General features: G+C 53.0%; 1 long non-coding RNA gene and 1 pseudogene across 1 annotated transcript in view; both read right to left on the reverse strand.

Annotated features, from left to right (window-relative positions):
* Positions 1-1,035: 1,035 nt before the first annotated feature.
* LOC132820294 (heat shock cognate 71 kDa protein-like) lies at positions 1,036-1,872 on the reverse strand (annotated as a pseudogene).
* Positions 1,873-6,639: 4,767 nt separating this feature from the next.
* Positions 6,640-17,966, reverse strand: part of LOC132820109 (uncharacterized) — a 78,125-nt gene continuing 66,798 nt past the window's right edge. Inside the window, exon 4 of the long non-coding RNA XR_009645172.1 lies at positions 6,640-6,727. This is a non-coding gene — a long non-coding RNA (uncharacterized LOC132820109). The remainder of the gene's footprint in view (positions 6,728-17,966) is intronic.

The following is a 17,966-nucleotide window of genomic DNA, read 5'->3' on the forward strand; positions in this document are numbered from 1 at the left end:
ATCTTCAAGTCATGAAGGTGACGATTTCAGAGGGAACTTACAGGTTGAGATGGTGTTCAATGGCATCTGCTGAACTTTTCTTCAGAGGTGCAAGAGACCAAGGGTACAGAAGGTACTGTTGAAGATTGTTTGCAAAGATGCTATCAAAGATGAACTTGCATTCTGAAGAAGGGTCACTGAACTTAAAACATTAACTTTGTTTCTCTTTCCACAGATGCTGTTTTATTCTTTATTTTAATTTGGGTTTGGAAGTGGATGTGCAAGGAGGTTGTAGATTTGGAAATTTTTTTTCTCTCTGGTCATATTAAAACTGACAAGTATTTAGAGTGACATTCACATGAATCCAAACTTTAGCACTTGACAGAAGTCTGTTCCATTGGAAAACTTGCTTGCAATTCTGGTTTCCTTCCAATTGGAAAGATGTTGTGAAACTTAAAAAGGTTCAGAAAAGACTTACAGGGATGTTGCCAGGGTTGGAGGATTTGAGCTATAGGGAGAGGTTGAATAGGCTAGGGCTGTTTTCCCTGGAGTGTCAGAGGCTGAGAGGTGACCTTAAGAAGGTTTATAAAATCATGGGAGTCTTGGATAGGATAAATAGACAAAATCTTTTCCCTGTGGTGGGGGAGTCTAGAACTAGAGGGCATGAGTTTAGGATGAGAGGGAAAAGATATAAAAAAGACCAAAGGGGCAACTTTTTCTCGCAGATGGTGGTACATATATGGAATGAGCTGCCAGAGGAAGTGGTGGAGGCTAGTACAATTGCAACATTTAAAAGGCATCTGGATGGGTATGTGAATAGGAAGGGTTTGGAGGCTTATGGGCCGGGTGCTGGCAGGTGGGACTATATTGGGTTGGGATATCTGGTCGGTATGAACGAGTTGGACCGAAGGGTCTGTTTCAGTGCTGTACACCTTTATGACTCTAAGATTGTTTAAGTGCACTCATTAGCCAAACATTAGTGACCAATATTGCGTATGTAATCAATGTCCTCAATTGTCAGACTGAATAATGTGCCTGCACTAGAAGGAGCACCAGTCAAGTCCCCTGGTGGTCCATGTACAGCTTTGTGATAATGGATTGCAAATCTTTTTCTGGCTTCTTTTTTTGGTGCTCATGTTCATCCTTTTCAGCAGTCAGGTTCTTGTCTAGCCAACTCATAACTTCATTACATTTGTCCAAAATGTTCTGCTTATCATCATCTCCAAATCTGCCATTTGCTTCTCATCCTCAATTGTGGCCTTCATGTTAAAGTCATAAGATTGCAAAGCATTCTTTTCAGCAACTTTTTCACATTGCTGGTCCTATTCAGTTTTGTGCTTCCCACCTTCCTGGACCATACTTTGAATATCTTCCTTGCTCAAGCGATCTTTTATTATTTGGGATGGTGATCTTATTTTCCTTTCCAGTGCTCTTACCCACATACTCAGAGACATTCGAGATACCATTGGCATCAATATTAAATGTCGCCTCACTTTGAGGCACTCTCTGTGAAGTCAGGTCAAACTTGCCCAGTAAATTGTTATCCTTAGTCATAGCTTTTTCAATCTCAGACACTTGAATTAGCACACCAGGCTGACTATCAGAGTAGGTAGTGAAGGTCTGCTTTTGTTTAGTTGGAATGGCGGAATTGAACTTGATTAATCTCATCATTACACCAGCAGCAGTCTCAGTACCAAGTCATAGAAGATTGACATCCAACAGCTGCAGATCTCGCACAGCCTCAGACTTGGCGCTAGGAAGTTGGCAGCTTGCACGGCAGCACCGGATGCAACAGCCATCACAGGGTTAATACTCTTGTTTATTTCTTTGCCATTGAGAAAAATCTTACAGCAACTTCTGGATTTTGAGAGTATGGAAGAATCCACCAACCATGGATTGAAAGTTTAAAAGTATAAAATATTTCCATAATTTTCTGTTTTTATTCCAGACACCCAGCATCTGCCCCGATTAGGGTTATTAGATTTTCTAACCTTGAAAAGCCATGGGAAGGTGTGGCATCATGATAATTCACATGGTTGGCAACCAATGGCAGGACTCTGGGGGAGGAGTAATTGAAGGCAGAAGGTCATCTGATGACATCTCCAAGAATATCACCAGACAGATTTGGCAACCTCATTCTATAGACTGTTTAAAAGGCATCATCAGCAATGGAGCCTTTGATGACAACAATATGTTAACTCCCTCGAAAATGTCAAGAGGGTGAATGGGAGGGATGCAGGCCTGCTGCGTGTAATGCAATGTTATGTGATGGTGCTGACAGTTAGAAGAACAAATTTTCACAGGGACTAGACTTCTCCAGTGGTCCCCAGCATCACAGATGCAGTCTTCAGCCAATGTGATTCACTCCAAATGATGTCCAGATATGGTTGAAGGCAGTGGATAAGCCCTGACAACATTCTGCTGTGCTCCAGAACTTGCCGTTCCCCTAGCCAAGCTGTTCCAGTAAAGCTACAACACCGGTATCTACCCAACAATGTAGAAAATTGCAGGTTAAATCTAACTTGGTCAATTACCATCCCATCAGTCTGCTTTCGATCGTCAGAAAAACAATGGAAGTGTCATCAACAATGGGTATCAAGCAGCACCATCTCTGCAATAACCTGCTCAGTGACATTCAGTTTGGGTTCCACCAGGGCCACTCAACTCCTGATCTCATTACAGCTTTGGTTCAAACATGAACAAAAGAGCTAAATTCCAAAGCCATGTGAGAGTGACAGCCTTTGGCATCAAGATTGCTTTTGACTGAGTGTTGCAACAAGGAACCTTTGCAAAACTGGAATTAATGGGAATCATGGGGGAAACTGTCCACTGATTTGAGTCATAACTGGCACACAAGAAGATGTTTGTGGTTGTTGGTGGTCAGTCATCTTGGGCTGCAGAACATCCCTGCAAGAGTTCCTCAGGGTAGTGTCCTAAACCCAGCCATCATCTTCTGCTCCATTAATGACATTTCTTCCATCATAAGGTCAGAAGTGAGGATGTTCACCTATGTACAGCTGTGCCCCATTTGGCACTTTGCCACTGAGAGTGATGGGCCCTATGTTAGTGGGATGTTGGTCCCTGCTGATGCCCACCTGAGAGAGCAAGGACAGATTCTGGAGACCGATGGCAGTGGCTAGCCCAGGAGCAGCAACAGCAGGCCAACTCAGGGAGACGTCACAGCCACAGGACCCCTCAGGATGTTTGGGCTGCAAAAGGAGGTCCATTACTTTCTGGCCCCAACTCCATTTCCTGAGGTTGAGCAAAGTGCATTGCTGAGGCAGGCTCCATTTGTCCCAGGGTGTGTGGGGATGGAACTGTTCTGGGTGATGCAACGTGGCCTGAGGGCTGCAGGAGTGGGATGCCATCTTCTCCCTGTAACTGTTAAGGTCATCAACCCTCTCCTTCTGAGGGAGCAAGTCTGTTTGGGGTCTCTCAGTCAGGCATCCACAAATGACGTTGGATGGTGATCTCGTGCCATCTGTGCAAGGATGCACAGGTTGATGTGGCTCCCCCAACCCAAGGTCAGTGCTGCAGCCTTGGCATTGGATTTGGGAACAAAGTTGGATTCCCCCAAGTGCAGGGTGCTATGGTCTGTAAACATATGGCACTGAGAGAGCCATGCCACAATGCTGCATATTCTATTAATGTTCAAGTGCTCTATGATCTCTGTCACCAGTCGTTGGAGGTGTTTGACCTACCCTGGCAAGTACCATACTTTGTACATTCTGGAGTATTTGTGCGACCTGGTACACTTTGGGGTCCAGGTGTCTTAAGGCTGTTTACTGGGAGACAGGAGTTCCCATGAATGATGGCGCCATTGTACACCCCCTGACTGACGTGGAGCCCCTGACACAGTTAATGTTGCCAGGGATGTGATCGCGGAGAGTGTTGGGCCTTTTGAGGCTGCCATTCTGCTACTTGGATAATCTGAGAGTATAGTCTGGACAGAGTGAGTTGCATCATCCTGTGCTGATGTGCTGTGCACATCTGAAGCAGGCAACAAGATCATATTCTGAATACTGTGGAGCTGTAGGAAGGGCGGAAGTGAGTACTGCAGATGCTGGAGATTAGAGTCAAGATTAGAGTGGTGCTGGAAAAGCACAGTAGGTCAGGCAGCATCCGAGGAGCAGGAAAATTGATGTTCTGTGCAAAAGCCCTTCATCAGGAATGAGGCTGGGAGCCTCGGTGGTGGAGAGATAAATGGGAGGGGGTGGGGCTGGGGAGAATGTAGCTGAGAGTGCAGTAGGTGGATGGAGGTGGGGGTAAAGGTGATAGGTTGGAGAGGAGGGTGGAGCGGATAGGTGGGGAGGAAGATTGACAGGTGGGACAGGTCATGAAGACGGTGCTGAGCTTGAAGGTTGGAACTGAGGTAAGGTGGGGGAGGGGAAATGAGGTAACTGGTGAAGTCCACATTGATGCCGTGGAGTTGAAGGGTCCCAAGGCAGAAAATGAGGCTTTCTTCCTCCAGGCATCGGGTGGTGAGGGATTGGCGATGGAGGAGGCCCAGGACCTGCATGTCCTCGGCAGAGTGGGAGGGGGAGTTGAAATGTTTGGCCACGGGGCAGTGGGGTTAATTGGTCCTGGGGATGTTCTCTGAAGCGCTCTGCAAGAAGGCTGTAGGAAAGGAACTGATCTTCCAAGGACAAGGATATTGGGATGGAGGATTCTAACAATTTCCAGAACATAGGTTAGCTGCAACAAGTGTAGCACAAGTGTGGCATGGTGGCTCAGTGGTTAGCACTACTGCCTCACAGCACCAGGGACCCCGGTTTGATTTGGGTGACTTTCTGTGTGGAGTTTGCACATTCTCCCAGTGTCTATGTGGGTTTCTGCTGGGTGCTTCGGTTTCCTCTCACAGTCTAAAAATGTACAGATTAAATGGATTGACCATGCTAAATTGCCAGTGGGAACAGCCAGTGTAGGTGATAATGGACTGAATGCCCTCCTTCTACGCTGTAACAATTCTGTGTTTCTGTGATATCAATAGAAGAGAACTTTTTTGATCTTCACTCACATGATATAGGCAGCATTTATTGCTCATCCCTAATTGCCCAGGGGGCAGTTAAGAATCAACCACATTGCTGTAGGTCTGGAGTCATATGTAGGCCAGACAATGATGGCAGGTTTCCTTCTCTGAAGGACATGAGACCTTTACAGTCATCATTTGATCTTTAATTCCAAATTCTTCATTGTGTTCAAATTCCACAATCTGCCACGATGGAATTTGATCCCCAATCCCAACAGCATTAGCTGAGTTTCTGAATTAATAGTCTAGTGATAATACCGTTAAGGTCACCACCTCCTCTGCAACATACAATCATTGACTACTGAAGCCAGTATATTTCAGCCCAGAGTGCATAAGCTTTTTAGGAGTCTTGTGGCACAATGGTAGTGTCCCTCCCTCTGAGCTAAAGCACTGGGTTCAAGTCCCACATGGTCTAAATCTGTGTTCCAGCATCTCTAAAGGATTGATTAAAAATATATACAGTCACTGGCTGTATTAGTTTTTGGTCATGATACCCAGATCTGGTTTGCATTGTGATGGAGAAATTTTATTAGCTTGTCCTTTGTGTAAACAAAAGCTCATATTTGTCTTTTGATTTGTCTGAATGTTTGCCTGTGTGTTTTGTTCCACTACTGGGCAATGACAAAATGCAGGCATTGGAAACAGGGTAGTGGTGACTTGGAAGATCGGGAAGTAGCCAGGGACAGATAGAGTGTGTGATGTTGTGATTAAACAGAGACTAAGTTGAGAGAATAGGGTTGTACGTATGAGGAATGTCAGCTTGAGTGCTATGGGCTTTGTGGCTGCTTTACCATTATATTACTGGTGAAGGGAAATACTGGATTGCCAACATTTGTCCACGTGCACTGCGACCTTTCTAAGATGATGCAGGAGCAAGGGATGGTGGTCTTTTAGCGGATACCCATTGCTGGAGAGTTATTCCAGTGACAGTGCGTGGCAAGGTGAAGTGGAAATCAGACATAGGAGACACTATAGGGGCAGAGTGTCTAATTTGATAAGAGAGTGCAAATAAAGTGCTAGGTGTTGAGATGAAAATTCCTTCAAAAAAACTCGGACTTAGGCAACAAAACAACAGATGCAACCCTCTGGCTCAGTTATTTCAGTTCCTATTTCAGGAATCCATGACTCCAACAGTACAGAAGATTTCCCCAACAACCATGTTTCCATCCATTGTCTATTTATGCAATACAGTAATCTTGGTGTGAATTGTAAGTGTATTAAATTATGAACAAGTGATCTTGATGCAAGATTCAATATCTGCAGAAGCATTAGTTAAGCACAGAGGAGTGTGTTATGAGGAAAGATTTTGGTCCAATTTTAATAATGCACTTACATAGCACTTTCAATGCATCAAGAAGACACTAAAAATGCTTTATGACCAATGAATTGCTCTTGGAGTGTGATAGCTGTTATACAGGCACATGCAGTACATCACTGAGCACAAAATGCAACTGATCAATTTTTGTTGAGTGATATTGGCTAAGCAAGGAAAGTTGACTAAGATACTGAAACAATTTTCTTTTGCTCTTCAATTAATGCCATGGGATCTTTTAAGTCCACCTGACAAAAACATGAACCATACTTTGTAATGGATTCATGGTTTTTGAGCCAAAAATCTTCATTCTTGATTTTGGGACTGTATAGCCAGAACTATATCCATGGATTTTAACATGGAACAAAGAAGTGCAACCAATTTGGCTTGAGCAAATGGAAAGTGTCCTGGAATGAAAGAGAAATGAAAAATGATTAAGCAAAACTGACACCAAGAAACTGTACCAAGTGCAAACACTTTATCACAGAGGTTGTGCATTTTGAAAGCAGAAAATATGTTAGCTATTATCTGTTGTTGTTTCTCCAAGCCTTGCAGGGCCATGGACTTACATTGGATTGGTCTATACGTATGGACATGTTGTATTAGTTTGCCTCTGCTTTCTGTAGGATGGCTGACTGGGAAATTCTCTCGCTTTTATCACTGTCAAGTGTATTGGAAAGATTATGAACAAAGGCACCTTCTGTGGCCAACAAGTCCTGAGATAAAGACATACTACTGCACTACATACAACCTCAGCACGGACTCCCGGCCTCAGCACAGACACCCAGCCTCAGCACAGACACCCAGCCTCAGCACGGACTCCTGGCCTCAGCACAGACTCCCAACCTCAGCACAGACACCCGGCCTCAGCACGGACACCCAGCCTCAGCACGGACTCCCGGCCTCAGCACGGACACCCGGCCTCAGCACGGACACCCAGCCTCAGCACGCACACCCGGCCTCAGCACGGACTCCGGGCCTCAGCACGGACACCCGGCCTCAGCACGGACTCCCAGCCTCAGCACGGACTCCCAGCCTCAGCACGGTCACCCGGCCTCAGCACGGACACCCGGCCTCAGCACGGACACCCGGCCTCAGCACGGACTCCCGGCCTCAGCACGGACTCCCGGCCTCAGCACGCACACCCGGCCTCAGCACGGACTCCCGGCCTCAGCACAGACTCCCGGCCTCAGCACGGACACCCGGCCTCAGCACGGACACCCGGCCTCAGCACGGACACCCGGCCTCAGCACGGACACTCGGCCTCAGCACGGACTCCTGGCCTCAGCACGGACACCCGGCCTCAGCACAGACTCTCGGCCTCAGTACAGATTCCTCCCAGCCTCAGCACAGACTCCCGGCCTCAGCACGGATTCCTCCCAGCCTCAGTACGGACTCCCGGCCTCAGCACGGACCCCCGGCCTCAGCACGGACCCCCGGCCTCAGCACGGACCCCCGGCCTCAGCACGGACCCCCGGCCTCAGCACGGACCCCTGGCCTCAGCACAGATTCCTCCCAGCCTCAGCACAGACTCCCAGCCTCAGCACGGACTCCTGGCTTCAGCACAGATTCCTTCCAGCCTCAGCACAGACTCCCAGCCTCAGCACGGACTCCTGGCTTCAGCACGGACTCCTCCCAGCCTCAGCACGGACTCCCGGCCTCAGCACGGACTCCTGGCTTCAGCACAGATTCCTTCCAGCCTCAGCACAGACTCCTGGCCTCAGCACGGACTCCTAGCCCCAGCACGGACACGCAGCCTCAGCAAGGACACCCAGCCTCGGCATGAACTCCTGGCCTTAGCGCTGCCTTGGGAGTCTCAAGGTGAAGCCAGTGCAGACTCCGGACAGCCTTAGGATCCTCAAAGTGAAACCTGCCGTCGGCTGGTGGCTGGGTGCGAATGTGGCTGGAGGCTAGTTGCTACTACAGTCTTGAGTCTAGGTGTCTGGACGGTCCTGAGGCTCGGTGTTGATGTCGTCTGGAGGCCATGTGCTAGTGTGTCTGGAGGCTAGGTGCTGGTGTGGTTGGGAGGGTAGGTGCTGGTGTGGTCTGGAGGCTAGGTGCCGGTGCAGACTAGAGGCTAGGTGCCAGTGCGGTCCGGAGGCTAGGTGTCAGTGAGATCTGGAGGTTAGGTGCTGATGCAGTCTGGAGGCTATGTGCTGGTGTGTTGTACAGGCAGGGTGTCGGTGAGGTCTGGAGGCTATGTGTTGGTGTGGTATGAAGGCCAGGTGCCGGTGCGGTCGGAGGCTAGGTGCCGGTGTGGTCCGGATGTTAGGTGTCAGTGAGATCTGGAGGCTGGGTGCTGATGAAATCTGGAGGCTAGGTGCTGATGTGATCTGGAGGCTAGGTACTGTCACAGTCTGGAGGCTAGGTGCTGGTGTGTTGTACAGGCTAGGTGTTGGTGAGGTCTGGAGGCTAGGTGCCGTTGCAGTCTGGAGGCTAGGTGCCGGTGCAGTCCGGAGGCTAGGTGCCAGTGCGGTCTGGAGGCTAGGTGCCAGTGCAGTCCGGAGGCTAGGTGCCGGTGAAATCCGGAGGCTGGGTGTCGGTGCGGTCTGGAGGCTAGGCGCCAGTGCGGTCTGGAGGCTAGGTGCCGGTGCAGTCCGGAGGCTAGGTGCCAGTGCGGTCTGGAGGCTAGGTGCCAGTGCGGTCTGGAGGCTAGGTGTCGGTGAAATCCGGAGGCTAGGTGCTGATGTAGTCTGGAGGATAGGTGCTGGTGCGGCCTGGAGGCTAGGTGCTGGTGTGTTGCACAGGCTAGGTATCGGTGTGGTCTTGTGGCCAGGTGCTGGTGTAGTCAGGTGGCCAGGTGCTGGTGTGGTCTGGAGGATAGGTGCTGATCTGGTTTGGATGCTAGGTGCCGGTGCGATCTGGAGGCCAGGTGCTGGTTGGTATGGAGGCTATGTGTTGTGGTCTGGAAGCTATATGTTGATGTGGTCTGGAGACTATGTGTTGGTGTGTTATGGAGGCTAGGTGCCGGTGCAGTCTGGGGGCTAGGTACTGGCGTGGTCTGGAGGCTAGGTGCTGATGCGGTCTAGAGGCTGGGTACCAGTGCAGTCTGGAGGTTTGGTGCTCGTGCGGTCTGGAGTCTAAATTCTGGTGCAGTCTGGAGGCTAGGTGCCGGTGCAGTCCGGAGGCTAGGTTCCGGTGTGGTCCGGAGGTTAGGTGTCGGTGAGGTCTGGAGACTAGGTGCTGATGCGGTCTGGGGGCTAGGTGCTGGTGCGGTCTGGAGGCTAGGTGCTGGTGCGGTCTGGAGGCTAGGTACTGGCATGGTCTGGAGGCTAGGTGCTGGTGTGTTGTACAGGCTAGGTATCGGTGAGATCTGGAGATTATGTATTGGTGTGGTCTTGTGGCCAGGTGCTGGTGTAGTGTGGTGGCCAGTTGCCGGTGTGGTCTGGAGGCTAGGTGCCGGTGTGGTCTGGAGGCTAGGTGCTGGTGTGGTTTGGAGGGTAGATGCCAGTGCGGTCCGGACGCTGGGTGCTAGTATGGCTTGGATGCTAGGTACTGGTGGGTCTGGAGGCCAGGTGCCGGTGCGATCTGGAGGCTAGGTGCTGGTATGGTATGGAGGCTATATGTTGGTGTAGTCTGGAGGCTAGGTGCCGTTGCAGTCGGGAGGCTATGTTCCACTGCTGTCTGGAGACTAGGTGCCGGTGTGGTCTGGAGGCTGGGGGCTGGAGCGGTCTGGAGGCTAGGTGCTGGTGCGGTCTGGAGGCTAGGTGCTGGTGCGGTCCGGAGGCTAGGTATTGGTGAAATCTGGAGGTTTGGTGCTGATGCGGTCTGGAGGCTAGGTGCCGGTGTGGTCCGGAGGCTAGGTGCCGGTGCAGTCCAGAGGCTAGGTGCCGGTGTGGTCCGGAGGCTAGGTGCCGGTGCAGTCCAGAGGCTAGGTGCCGGTGTGGTCCGAAGATTAGGTGTCGGTGAGATCTGGAGGCGAGGTGCTGATGCGATCATGGAGGCTAGGTGCTGGTGCGGTCTGGAGGCTAGGTACTGTCACGGTCTGGAGGCTATGTGTTGGTGTGGTTTGGAAACCAGGTGCCGGTGTGGACTGGAGGCTAGGTGCTGGTGCCATCTGGAGGCCATGTGCCGGTGCGGTCTGGAGGCCATGTGCCGGTGCGGTCTGGAGGCCATGTGCCGGTGCGGTCTGGAGGCCATGTGCCGGTGCGGTCTGGAGGCTAGGTGCCGGTGCGGTCTGGAGGCTAGGTGCCGGTGCGGTCCGGTGGATAGGTGTCTGTGAAATCCGGAGGCTCGGTGCCGATGCGGTCTGGAGGCTAGGTGCTGGTGCGGCCTGGAGGCTAGGTGCTGGTGTGTTGTACAGGCTCGGTATCAGTGAGATCTGGAGGTTATGTGTTGGTGTGGTCTTGTGGCCAGGTGCTGGTGTAGTCTGGTAGCCAGGTGCTGGTGTGGTTTGGAGGATTAATGCCAATGCGGTCTGGACACTGGGTGCTGGTATGGTTTGGATGCTAGGTGCCGGTGCGGTCTGGAGGCTATGTGTTGATTTGGTCTGGAGACTATGCATTGGTGTGGTATGGAGGCTAGGTGCTGGTGCAGTCTGGAGGCTAGATGCTGGTGCAGTCCGGAGACTAGATGCCGATGCAGTCTGGAGGCTAGGTGTTGGTGCAGTCTGGGGGCTAGGTACTGGCATGGTCTGGAAGCTAGGTGCTGATGCGGTCTAGAGGCTAGGTGCCAGTGCAGTCTGGAGGTTTGGTGCTTGTGCGGTCTGGAGACTAAGTTCTGGTGCAGTCTGGAGGCTAGGTGCTGGTGCGGTCTGGAGGCTAAGTGCCGATGCGGTCTTGAGGCTAGGTGTCCATGTGGTCTGGAGACTGGGGGCCAGTGAAATCTGGAGGCAAGATGCCAGTGTTTTCTGGAGGCTAGGTCCCAGTATGATCTGGAGGCTGGTTTGCCGGTGCCATCTGGTATGGTCTGCAGACTAGGTGGCTGTGCGGTCTGGAGTTTAGGTGCCGGTGCGGTCTGGAGGCCAGGTGCCACTGCGATCTGGAGGCTAGGTGCTGGTGTGGTCTGGAGGCTATATGTTGGTGTGGTCTGGAGAATATGTGCTGGTGTGGTATGGAGGCTAGGTGCTGGTGCAGTCTGGTAGCCAGGTGCCAGTGCGGTCTGGAGGCCAGGTGCCGGTGTGGTCCGGAGGCTAGGTGATGGTGAAATCTGGAGGCTAGGTGCTGATGCGGTCTGGAGGCTATGTGCTGGTGTGTTGTACAGGCTAGGTGTCGGTGGGGTCTGGAGGCTAAGTGGTGATGTTGTCTGGAGGCTATGTGCTGGTGTGTTGTACAGGCTAGGTGCCGGTGCGGTCTGGAGGCCAGGTGCCGGTGCGGTCTTGAGGCTAGGTGTCCATGTGGTCTGGAGACTGGGGGCCAGTGAAATCTGGAGGCAAGATGCCAGTGTTTTCTGGAGGCTAGGTCCCAGTATGATCTGGAGGCTGGTTTGCCGGTGCCATCTGGTATGGTCTGCAGACTAGGTGGCTGTGCGGTCTGGAGTTTAGGTGCCGGTGCGGTCTGGAGGCCAGGTGCCACTGCGATCTGGAGGCTAGGTGCTGGTGTGGTCTGGAGGCTATATGTTGGTGTGGTCTGGAGAATATGTGCTGGTGTGGTATGGAGGCTAGGTGCTGGTGCAGTCTGGTAGCCAGGTGCCAGTGCGGTCTGGAGGCCAGGTGCCGGTGTGGTCCGGAGGCTAGGTGATGGTGAAATCTGGAGGCTAGGTGCCGGTGCGGTCCGGAGGCTAGGTGCCGGTGTGGTCCGGAAGCTAGGTGTCGGTGAAATCCGGAGGCTAGGTGCTATGCGATCTGGAGGCTGGGTGCTGGTGTGTTGTACAGGCTAGGTGTCGGTGAGATCTGGAGGCTATGTGTTGGTGTGGTCTTGTGGCCAGGTGCTGGTGCAGTCTGGTGGCCAGGTGCTGGTGTGATTTGGAGGGTAGATGCCAGTGTGGTCTTGACGCTGGGTGCTGGTGTGGTTTGGATGCTAGGTGCTGATGCGGTCTGGAGGCCAGGTGACAGTGCGATCTGGAGGCTATGTGTTGGTGTGTTCTGAAGGCTATGTGTTGGTGTGTTCTGAAGGCTATGTGTTGGTGTGTTCTGAAGGCTATGTGTTGGTGTGGTCTGAAGGCTATGCGTTGGTGTGGTATGGAGGCTAGGTGCCGGTGCGGTCTGGAGGCCAGGTGCCGGTGCGGTCTGGAGGCTAGGTGCTGGTGAGGCCTGAAGGCTAGGTGCTGATGTGTTGTACAGGCTAGGTGTCGGTGAGATCTGGAGGCTATGTGTTGGTGTGGCCTTGTGTCCAGGTGCTGGTGTGGTTTGGAGGGTAGATGCCAGTGCGGTTTGGACGCTGGGTGCTGGTGTGGTTTGGATGCTACGTGCCGGTGCGATCTGGAGGCCAGGTGACGGTGCGATCTGGAGGCTAGGTGCTGGTATGTTATGAAGGCTATGGTTTGGTGTGGTCTGGAGACTATGTGTTGTTGTGGTGTCGAGACTAGGTGCCGGTGCGGTCTGGAGGCTATGTATTGTTGTGGTCTGGAGGCTATATGTTGGTGTGGTCTGGAGACTATGCATTGGTGTGGTATGGAGACTAGGTGCCGGTGCGGTCTGGAGGTTAGGTCCGGTGCAGTCCGGAGGCTAGGTGTCAGTGCGGTCTGGAGGCTAGGTGTCAGTGCGGTCTGGAGGCTAGGTGCTGGTGTGGTCTGGAGGCCAGCTGCCGGTGCGATCTGGAGGTCAGGTGCTGGTGCGGTCGGAGGCTAGGTGTCGGTGAAATCCGGAGGCTAGGTGCTGATGCGGTCTGGAGGCTAGGTGCTGATGCGGTCTGGAGGCTAGGTGCTGGTGTGTTGTACAGGCTAGGTATCGGTGAGATCTGGAGGTTATGTGTTGGAGTGGTCTTGTGGCCAGGTGCTGGTGTAGTCTGGTGGCCAGGTGCTGGTGTGGTCTGGAGGCTAGGTGCTGGTGTGATTTGGAGGGTAGATGCCAGTGCGGTCTTGATGCTGGGTGCTGGTGTGGTTTGGATGCTTGGTGCTGCTGTGGTCTGGAGGCCAGGTGCCGGTGCGATCTGGAGGCTAGGTGCTGGGATGATATGGAGGCTATGTGTTGGTGTGGTCTGGAGACTATGTGTTGGTGTGGTCTGGAGGCTATGTGTTGGTGTGGTATGGAGGCCAGGTGCCGGTGCGGTCTGGAGGCCAGGTGACAGTGCGGTCCAGAGGTTAAGTGTCGGTGAGGTCTGGAGGCTAGGTGCTGATGCAGTCTGGAGGCTAGGTGCCGGTGCGGTCTGGAGGCCAGGTGCCGGTGCGGTCTGGAGGCTAGGTGCCGGTGCGGTCCAGAGGTTAAGTGTCGGTGAGGTCTGGAGGCTCGGTGCCGTGCGGTCTGGAGGCTAGGTAGTGGTGCAGTCCAGAGGTTAAGTGTCGGTGAGGTCTGGAGACTATGTGTTGGTGTGGTCTGGTGACTATGTGTTGTTGTGGTCTGGAGACTATGTGTTGGTGTAGTCTGGCGACTATGTGTTGGTGTGGTTTGGAGGCTGTTTCTTGGTGTGGTCTGGAGGCTATGCATTGGTGTGGTATGGAGGCTAGGTGCCGGGCGGTCCGGAGGCGAGGTGCCAGTACGGTCTGGAGGCTAGGTGCCGGTGCGGTCCAGAGATTAGGTGTTGGTGAGATCTGGAGGCTAGGTGCTGGTGTGTTGTACAGGCTAGGTGTTAGTGAGGTCTTCAGGCAGGTGCTGTTGCAGTCTAGAGGCTATGTGTTGGTGTGGAATGGAGGCTCGGTGCCGGTGCGTTACAGAGGCTGGGTGCCGGTGCTGGAGGCTATGTGTTGGTGTGGTATGGAGGCCAGGTGCAGGTGCGGTCTGGAGGCTAGGTGCCGGTGCGTTACGGAGGCAGGGTGCCGGTGCGGTCTGGAGGCTAGGTGCTGGTGCGATCCAGAGGCTAGGTGCCGGTGCGGTCCAGAGGCTAGGTGCCGGTGTGGTCCGGAAGCTAGGTGTCGGTGAAATCCGGAGGCTAGGTGCTATGCGATCTGGAGGCTGGGTGCTGGTGTGTTGTACAGGCTAGGTGTCGGTGAGATCTGGAGGCTATGTGTTGGTGTGGTCTTGTGGCCAGGTGCTGGTGCAGTCTGGTGGCCAGGTGCTGGTGTGATTTGGAGGGTAGATGCCAGTGTGGTCTTGACGCTGGGTGCTGGTGTGGTTTGGATGCTAGGTGCTGATGCGGTCTGGAGGCCAGGTGACGGTGCGATCTGGAGGCTATGTGTTGGTGTGTTCTGGAGGCTATGTGTTGCTGTGGTCTGAAGGCTATGTGTTGGTGTGGTCTGAAGGCTATGCGTTGGTGTGGTATGGAGGCTAGGTGCCGGTGCGGTCTGGAGGCCAGGTGCCGGTGCGGTCTGGAGGTATGTTGCCGGTGTGGTCTGGAGGCTTGTGGCCGATGCAGTCTGGAGGCTAGGTGCTGGTGTGTTCTGGAGGCTAGGTGCCGGTGCGGTCTGGAGGTATGTTGCCAGTGTGCTTTGGAGGCATTTTTCTGATGCAGTCTGGAGGCTAGGTGCTGGTGTGGTCTGGAAGGTAAGTGCCGATGCGGTCTTGAGGCTAGGTGTCCGTGTGGTCTGGAGACTAGGTGCCTGTGAAATCTGGAGGCAAGATGCCAGTGTTTTCTGGAGGCTAGGTCCCAGTATGATCTGGAGGCTAGTCTGCCGGTGCCATCTGGTGTGGTCTGGAGACTAGGTGGCTGTGCGGTCTGGGGTTTAGGTGCTGGTGCGGTCTGGAGGCTAGGTGGCTGTGCGGTCTGGGGTTTAGGTGCTGGTGCGGTCTGGAGGCTAGGTGCGGTCTGGATGCTAGGTGCTGGTGTAGTGTGGAAGATCGTTGCTAGCATGGTCTGGATGCTAGGGGCCAGTATGGTCTGGATTAGGGTGCCGGTGCAGTCTGGAGACTAGTTGCTGGTGCATTCCGGAGGCCAGTTTCTGGCGTGGTATGGTGGCTAGGTGCTGTTGCAATCTGGATGCTAGGTGCCAGTATGGTCTGAAGGTTAGGTGCTGGTGCCGCCTGCAGTCTAGGTGCCAGTGCCGTCTGGAAGCTAGATTACGGTGCTGTCTGGAGATAGTTGCCAGTGCATTCTGGAGGCCAGTTATTGGCACGTTATGGTGGCTTGGTGCTGTTGCAGTATGTACGCCAGGTGCCAAGTGGTCTGGACACTAGGTGCCAGTGCGTTCTGGAGGCTAGATGCAGGTGTGGTCTGGAGGTTAGATGCCGGCGTGGTTTGGAGGCTAGTGGGCTGATGTGGTCTGGAGGCTAAATGCCGGTGCAGTGAGACTAAGTGCCAGTTTAGTATGGAACCTCATTGGCGGTGTAGTCTGGCGGCTAAGTGCCAGTGCGGTGAGACTAGGTGCCAGTGCAGTCTGGAGGCTCATTCACGGTGCAGTCTGGAATTAGTTGCCGATGCATTCTGGAGGCCAATTATTGGTGCAGTATGGAGGCTTGTTGCAGGTGCAGTCTGCAGGCTCATTGGCGATGCAGTCTGAAGGCACTTTGCTGGTGTGGTCTGAAGGTATTTTGCCTGTGTGTTTTGGAGGCTAGATGCTGGTGTGTTTTGGAGGCTCGTTGTTGATGCGGTCTGCAGGCTAGGTGCTGATGTGATCTGGAGGCTAGTTGCCGACGCGGTCTTGAGGCTAGGTGCTCGTGTGGTCTGGAGACTAGGTGCCGGTGAGGTCTGGAGGCAAGATGCCAGTGCTTTCTGGAGGCTAGGTACCAGTATGATCTGGAGCCTAGTTTGCCGGTGCCATCTGGTGTGGTCTGGAGACTAGGTGCCGGTGCTGTCTGGAGGCTAGGTGCCAGTGCTATCTGGAGGCTAGGTGGCGGTATGGTCTGGAGGCTAGATGCCGGTGTGGTCTGGAGGCTAGTTGCTGGTGCATTCTGGAGGCCAGTTGCTGGCGTGTTATGGTGGCTAGGTGCTGTTGCAATCTGGACTGGTGCTGGTGCTGGTGCAGTCTGCAGTCTAGGTGCCAGTGCCGTCTGAAGGTTAGGTGACGGTGCTGTCTGGAGATAGTTGCTGGTGCATTCTGGAGGCTAGTTGTTGGCGCGTTATGGTGGCTAGGTAGTGTTGCAGTCTGGACACCAGGTGCCAAGTGGTCTGGAGACTAGGTGCCAGTGCAGTCTGGAGGCTAGATGCAGGTGTAGTCTGGAGGCTAAGTGCCAGTGTGGTCTGGAGGAACGTTGCCGGTGTGGACTGGAGGCTAAATGCCATGCAGTGAGACTAGGTGCCAGTGTAGTCTGGAGGCTCATTGCTGGTGTAGTCTGGAGGCTAGGTGCCAGTGCGGTGAAACTAGGTCCCGGTGCAGTCTGGAGGCTCGTTTCTGGTGCAGTCTGGAGTTAGTTGCTGATGTATTCTGGAGGCCAGTTGTTGGTACGGTATGGAGGCTAGGTGCTGTTGCAATCTGGACGCTAGGTGCCAGAGCAATCTGGAAGCTAGGTGCTGGTGCAGTCTGGAGGCAGGGTGCCGAACTGCTCTAGAGGCTAGGTACCGGTACAGTCTGGAGGGTTGGTGCAAATATAGTCTGGAGGCTAGGTGCCTGTGTGGTCATGAGGCTAGGTTCTGGTGCAGTCTGGAGGCTAGGTTCTGGTGCAGCCTGCAGGCTAGGTGTCGGTGAGGTCTGGAGGTTAGGTGCCAGTGCGGTCTGGAGGCCTGATGCCGGTGCAGTCGGGAGGCTAGGTTCTGGTGCGGTCTGGAGGCTAGGTGCCGGTGAGGTCTGTAGGCTAGGTGCCGGTGTGGTCTGGAGACTAGGTGCCGGTATGGTCTGGGGGCTAGGTGCCGGTGTGGTCTGGAGGCTAGGTGCCGGTGTGGTCTGGGGGCTAGGTGCCGGTGTGGTCTGGAGGCTAGGTGCCGGTGTGGTCTGGGGCTAGGTGCCGGTGTGGTCTGGAGGCTAGGTGCCGGTATGGTCTGGGGGTTAGGTGCCGGTATGGTCTGGGGGCTAGGTGCCGGTGTGGTCTGGAGGCTAGTTGCCGGTGTGGTCTGGGGCTAGGTGCCGGTGTGGTCTGGAGTCTAGGTGCTTGTGTGGTCTGGGCTGTTGAAGAACTGTTATTCTGACCTTTTAATTTTTCTAATTTGTTCCTATATTTTTGTTCTCTTGTACCTTAGATGCTGTGAACTTCTGTAATGCTGGACCTCTAATGTCTGTATTGTTTCTCATTTTTTCCTACGAATTTGTACTTAAGAATCTGTACATAGTTACCTTTGTAAGTTATGGCATAGTTACTTTATAAGTAACTGGTGACTTGTAAACATTTCACTATGTTCCTTTGAGCACGTGTGACAATAATGCTAAAGCTAAGCTAATATTTTTCCAGAGGTAAAGTCATAGTTAAAAGTATTAAAATAATTACAAAGCAAACTTTTCTTTGTCTGGATAAAAATGTACTCCAAGTTCTTTGCACACTCATGTAAACTTTCCAATTCTTCTCTGTTTTAAAGCGGGATTTTAGTACAGGATTGCAGCTAGAACTTTTAGCGAGGAATACATCAGTGACATTGATCAGCCATTCAGTCAGTGTTGGCTGCCCACGAAGCCATATGAAAAGATTCCATCAATCAGAAGCTATTGTGAAGCCACATTACTGATTCTGTGAGAAGCATAAACTGATGGAGTGGAAAGTGCTTTTCAATGTTCATCAAACTTTACCAGCTTATTTTCATTTCTACAGAA

Source organism: Hemiscyllium ocellatum, chromosome 11 (genome assembly GCF_020745735.1).
Source record: "Hemiscyllium ocellatum isolate sHemOce1 chromosome 11, sHemOce1.pat.X.cur, whole genome shotgun sequence".
Lineage (NCBI taxonomy): Eukaryota > Metazoa > Chordata > Chondrichthyes > Orectolobiformes > Hemiscylliidae > Hemiscyllium > Hemiscyllium ocellatum.